Raw genomic sequence first — 5,878 nt, forward strand, 5'->3', positions numbered from 1 at the left:
AGCCATAATAATATATCAAAAAATGAATGATATTTCCTAACGCGTTCAAACCTACATAATGACATGGAGAGCCAAACCAAGTGAATGGAATTTCATTAATCAGTTGTGCTACATTTCCAAAAACCAAGTAAAATTTTCATCAAAGATGAGACATATACAGGAGAGCCAGCTAGAGGTCCATTGAGAATGCTCGACCTCGTGCTCATCACATGACAACTACGACAATGCATTGTGGTGTGAAAAGAGACTTTGATAGGCTGTGAAGATAAGCCGTGTCCCATTTTTTTCTTACATCCTTTCATGGCAAACACGACTCACAATAGGCTTGGGAGATCATGTGAGAGGAATTACTGTGAACCCATGCTTTGCTCCCGTATATTACTACACTCTAGAGTCTAGAGTAACTTTAGCTGCCATAACTTCACTCTCTGTCATATGCTTTTTCTGTCTCCTTTCTTGACTACTCCCCATTTCTCTTGAAACGCAATAACTCTCTCTCACTTTCCTCTGCCATGCATGTTGGGATAGGATAGGACTGCCTACTCCTAATTTAGGCTGTCTCTATGTGCCACACCTGTTAGCTAGGGCTCAGAATTTGGTAAAACTCAATTAATCCCTTCCCATTGCAAGCTTGCAGTAAACTGTTTTATAGGCTAGTCAGTGAAGGTTCAATCCTCTGTATTAAATTCTGAGTTTCAGTTAACTCATGCTACTAGAGTCTTTGTCCTTGAATTATATCAAATCTTGCATGCAACTAAACTAATTAACATACTAAAACTAATTAATATTTTTAACTTGACAATAAAAACAATCACTGTGAAATGAATGTAATAAATTTAAATTTTCCGTATTTAAAAAAATAAGTTTGTTGGACAGTCGCAAAAGATGAATCCAATATTATGCAATATCACATGATGAATGTATCAACTCATTAAATAATTTTATATAAGATAAAATATAGACATGTTATTTTTTGGTAACACTTTGTTGCTGTTTATTCAGTTTCTTAATTTATGTACAACTCTTTTCAAAGTTTACTCTTTTTTTTTTTTATAAAGAACTGTATTTTTGCCAAACTTGCTTTTTAAATTTAATTAGCTAATGAAGATAAACTCTCCTAAAATAAATCCAAGAATAGTCCTTAAAAAGGTCTATGTACTTTAATTAATTTGCAGTTATATTGTCAGAGGAAAAAAAAAGAGTCATGAGACATAGCCAGAGAAGCAATGTATAGTACTGTCCCCCAAAGCAGAAAGGATAATGCCATCGACACAACAAGCCTCGGGGGTCATATCTGTCACCTTATCGTCGTTCAAAAGTGTCTCGATTTACGAATTATGATACCCGCATATATGATAGAAGTATATATATGATAAATTCGGGGGTTGGCCGAGTTGGTTGGGCACTCGGTTTAAAGGTGTTTGTACTGAGTTTGATTGGGTGTGCTTTTTAGTTTGAGTCAGATTATTTGCACTTTGCAAAAATTTCATTGGCCAATGATTTATCCAATTATCCTACTATGAGCCCACCCTTCGCAAACACCATGGACCACAAGGACAAGCTACAATGCAATCTTTTTGCTTGGGAGTTACGTTTGTTTAACTACATATCAGCAAAAAACTATTCTCTATTTGTATAGGCCATGCCAGAAACAGTGAGTATATAAAGTTTAAACATGGCTTGGCCAATTATTGAATTTTCTCTAACGACCTCTTTTGAATTATAGGATTTTGCCAACACGAATCTCGATAAATCGAGCTTATTTATCAATTCATCAACTTGGTGTCAAGATGCAATTGAGATTCCAAAACCTAATTAACTTCTTGAGCAGTAGTAGTCTGATCTTCATAACACTCAAGACACTACCAAAATGTTGCATTTGTTCATAAGTTGTGATGTTAGCACTATGGACTCAACTAAAATTTGTTAGAAGTATGTGGTTAAATAATTAAATTTATCATATTTTAAAATTTAAATATTTGAAATAATTTGTAATTTAACAAAATTCTATTATTTTGTATATATAATCTGGTCAATAAGTTCCAACCCCAATTGAAACTTTTAGGCTATTTGAGAAACCCTTAATCAAATCACATATCTAATTAGACCCTAACATGGCCACTTATCATTATTACAATGAACCTTCGTATGTTGATTTCATCTTTAATTGGTTTATTATATGAATCTTAGGGTTTTTCTTTTTTCTTTTTTTCCTCTTCAATTCTGAAATCAATGGCAAAAAGAGACTTCTAATTGCTAGATAAATTTTAACAGGATTTGTCATTTTGGGTTCAAGGGTAGAGCTATAGTAAGGCTGGGGGCCCAAAATGTTTAAAAAATTCTTTTATATTATGTATAAGGATTAAAAACTTTAAATATTTAGCTATAAAAATAGAAGTTGGCCCCTCCAAGATGTTTGAGTTAGTCTAACAATGCTCTTAAAAACTAATAGAATTTGTCAATCGGATTAGTAGTTATAGAGACAATGTAGTTTTTGTTTTTTCAAATTTGTTTTTTGTACAAGTTTAATATCAAACTAGACAATTTTTGTATATTTATTGGAGTTTAAAAGATGATAAGTTCCTCTAAAAAAATTATCTTGCAAACATACATATGTAAAAGTCGTTAATTTTATAATATATATATATATATATATATATAAATTATAACCTAGTTTAGTATCAAAATATTAATGTTTATATATGTATATATACATTTATGCATGTATATAATAATTTATCTTAACTCGTGGCATGTATTTTTTTAAAAATACATATAAGTAAAAACATATATAAAAAATTATATTATTTAAATACTAAAAATTATTATTCAAAATACACTATCAAATACTCTCTTAATTTTTCTCCCCAAATGAATAGAGGAGAATGACATTCACGTGTCTGGAGTCAAAAGACATTCCGCTGGAGAATGGAGAGTGATGGCCCAAATTTTGGCTACGTACCCCACACACACAGATTGGTTTTGACACATTAAATTCCAGTCATTACTCATATATCTTGCCTAAAACTGTGGGCTGTCTCTGTCTGTCGGTCATAACAGAATATTCAGCCAAAAAATTCCCACACACTGCACTAGCCTCACTAACAATCGGGGGTTTGAAGTCTTTGAATAACATTGGGTATAAAGTAAAAACAAATAAATAAATAAATGCGTTTAGAAGCAATTCACTTTAATCACCTTCTTCTTTCCTTTAGGTGAATTTTACCTTCTTTTTGTTCTTTTTCTTTTTTCTTTTTCTTTTTTTTTTACCACCTAGCTTAGTAGCAGCATAACAAATTAAATCTCAAGATTACAAAAGATAACAAATTTTAATTTTGAAATTTCATATAGTAATAAACCAAACCTCAAAGAATTTAAGTGAAACTGCATTATGTTTAAGCCTTTAATGTTTAAGATAGATGCTTATAATTTGTTAGATTTAACTTAGGTCCAATATTTTAGTATAAATTCGTCAAGATGATAACACATATTCATTTTTAACCACATGTTATTGCCTTGACATGGGTCGTCCAATGTACTAGAGATCTAGACCAATTGACCAAACTTTGTCCTAATTTATTATAAAAAACTAGGAATGGCAAAGTAAGCCTAAACCCATTTGCTCATCCAAACCCACCCACTCTAATTGAACCCAAACTCACCCAAATATTAATTGAGTTAAATGGTTATCAACCTAATTAGATCCAGTGATTATTGGATTTTAACTAAAAACCTAATGAAGCTCATTTAACTCAAAAACTGTAGGGACTCAATTTGGATTTGACCCTGAGTATGAATGGGTTTTCAGCCCAACAAGCCCAAACAATAAATTTGTAGAGAGTGGGTTAAAGGTTTAGGCGCTGGCCGTCGATCACCAAACATGAACCCCATTCTTCTTATTAAAAAATACTTAGAAATTTTTACAATCTGGGGGGATGCTCCTCGGCCCGTGGCTGAGGAACCCTTTTTCTTCTCCCCCTTTTTCCCCCCAGTGTTTTACTTTACTTGCTTTTCTTATATAGTCTTCATCTTCCTATCTCCTTCTTCCATCTGTTGATCATCCATTCGCCTCTCTTCTGGCCATCCGTCCCATCAGAGGCCTTATCAGTACTCAAGTGGTTCACTCTGATCAAAGTTGCCCTGCTAAGGGGTTATATCCCCATTAATGCGGCCAGAGGGGTTAGGTGAATACATTAAGTGTGAAGGTGACAGCTTACTTTGGGCCTGGTTTTTTCCAAAAATCATCCTTGTCATGCCGAGGACGAGGAGGTCCTCGGCGTGGATCCGGAAAAGAGGCTTTCCCCAATTTAGCCTTGAATGGTCAGTATTCCTCGGCGTGGGTCTTGGGCCTGCTACACGATGGGCCGAGGCTATCAGGCCCACGGGCCCCACAATAGCCCCTCAAAACCCTGCTGCACGTTCCCTCAGACAGGAAGGAGGGTTTCGATACCTGCGGGCCCTCTAGACGAGTCGCCCCACTTCGGTTCGTGTTAATGCTGGCGACTTTTCGATTGCCCGATGCGCGTTTTTGGCGTTTCAAGACCTAATGTGTGCCCCCATTAAATTTTGGCGGCACCACGTTTCCCACTTTCAACGGTATGATGGTAATTGTTCAGTGGGGATCTCCTGCTTTTATGGGCAAGCGGTTACATTTGGGGAACCTAAGGGGGAGTATAAGTACCTATTTGAACCGCCTGGTTTCCTCATTTTCGCGCTTACAATTATTGATGCGTATGATTTGAATCTGGTTCAACTTGCACACTACCTGAAGAGCATCGTCATACTTCTGTAAGTTTTCTTCTTCCAGTGATCCCAAATTTTCTTGATTCTACTCCTTCTTTTCTTCTTCTGGAACTTTTAGTCGTTCTTGGGGAATGGGTAAGTTTAAAAAGTTGGTTGAGTCCGACGAGATGATGAACAAATTTATTGTTGACTACGGGATACCCAATAATGTGAGTTTGAAATACTGTGAAGAAGGGGAGTGGTACATTAAGAGGAGAGAGGGTGAAGTCGTGATCCCGATAGTCACTTTCGTAGAGGGAGGGATGAGAATCCCTATGAGGCCGTTGACCCTCAATTACCTTAGGCATTTTCGCCTGGCCCCTACCCAGTGTGCCGTGAATGTATTTAGGATATTAGGGTGTGTAGATACCTTGAATGAGAAAATGGGGCTGAGACTGACTCACCACGATGTGAACTGGTGCTACAACCTTCATCACCTGAGGGGTAAGACGTACTATATGAAGACGAGGGACGATAGGGTTCGTCTCATCCAGTGTCTTCCTGATTCCAATAAAGGGTTGACTCAAGATTTCCTCATTGTGTCGGGGGAGTGGCACAACGGTTTTCATTGCCCAACAGTAGAGGGGGAGCCAGGTAGGGTATCCGAAGTAGGAGACAATCTAGGTTTCAGTATTTTTATGTTTATAACTGTATATCCGCTTTGGTTTATTAACCACAGGAGTTTTACTTTTCTTTTCGCAGATCCGCACGCCTTTGCACGTCATTTCCACCTGGTTAACAAAGTGGATTTGGAAACCGTTCTTAGGTCGGACCTTTTCCTGAACGAAACTGATAACCAGGTCAGAGCTAAATCTTGATATTATTTCATAAATAGAAACAGTACAAATTACAATCAGAGGCTCAGGCAGGCGTGTTTCACAAACAAATTTACAAGCTAATCCTACCAGCTAGTTCTACAATCAGAGGCCCAGGTGAACCCGCCCTAAAAAACTAGCCAGAGAGAAGTGTCAAGCCGTACTTTTATTGGCATAAAGAGATGGGAGAGCTTGACACAAAAAACAGGAAGGGGGAGGGTCATCTTGTTTCCAGGCCACCAACAACTCCTTTCTCGGGGCGGTTGAAGCTGAACAAAGAA

This window comes from Quercus suber, unplaced genomic scaffold (genome assembly GCF_002906115.3).
Source record: "Quercus suber isolate HL8 unplaced genomic scaffold, Cork oak 2.0 scaffold_430, whole genome shotgun sequence".
Taxonomy (NCBI): Eukaryota; Viridiplantae; Streptophyta; class Magnoliopsida; order Fagales; family Fagaceae; genus Quercus; species Quercus suber.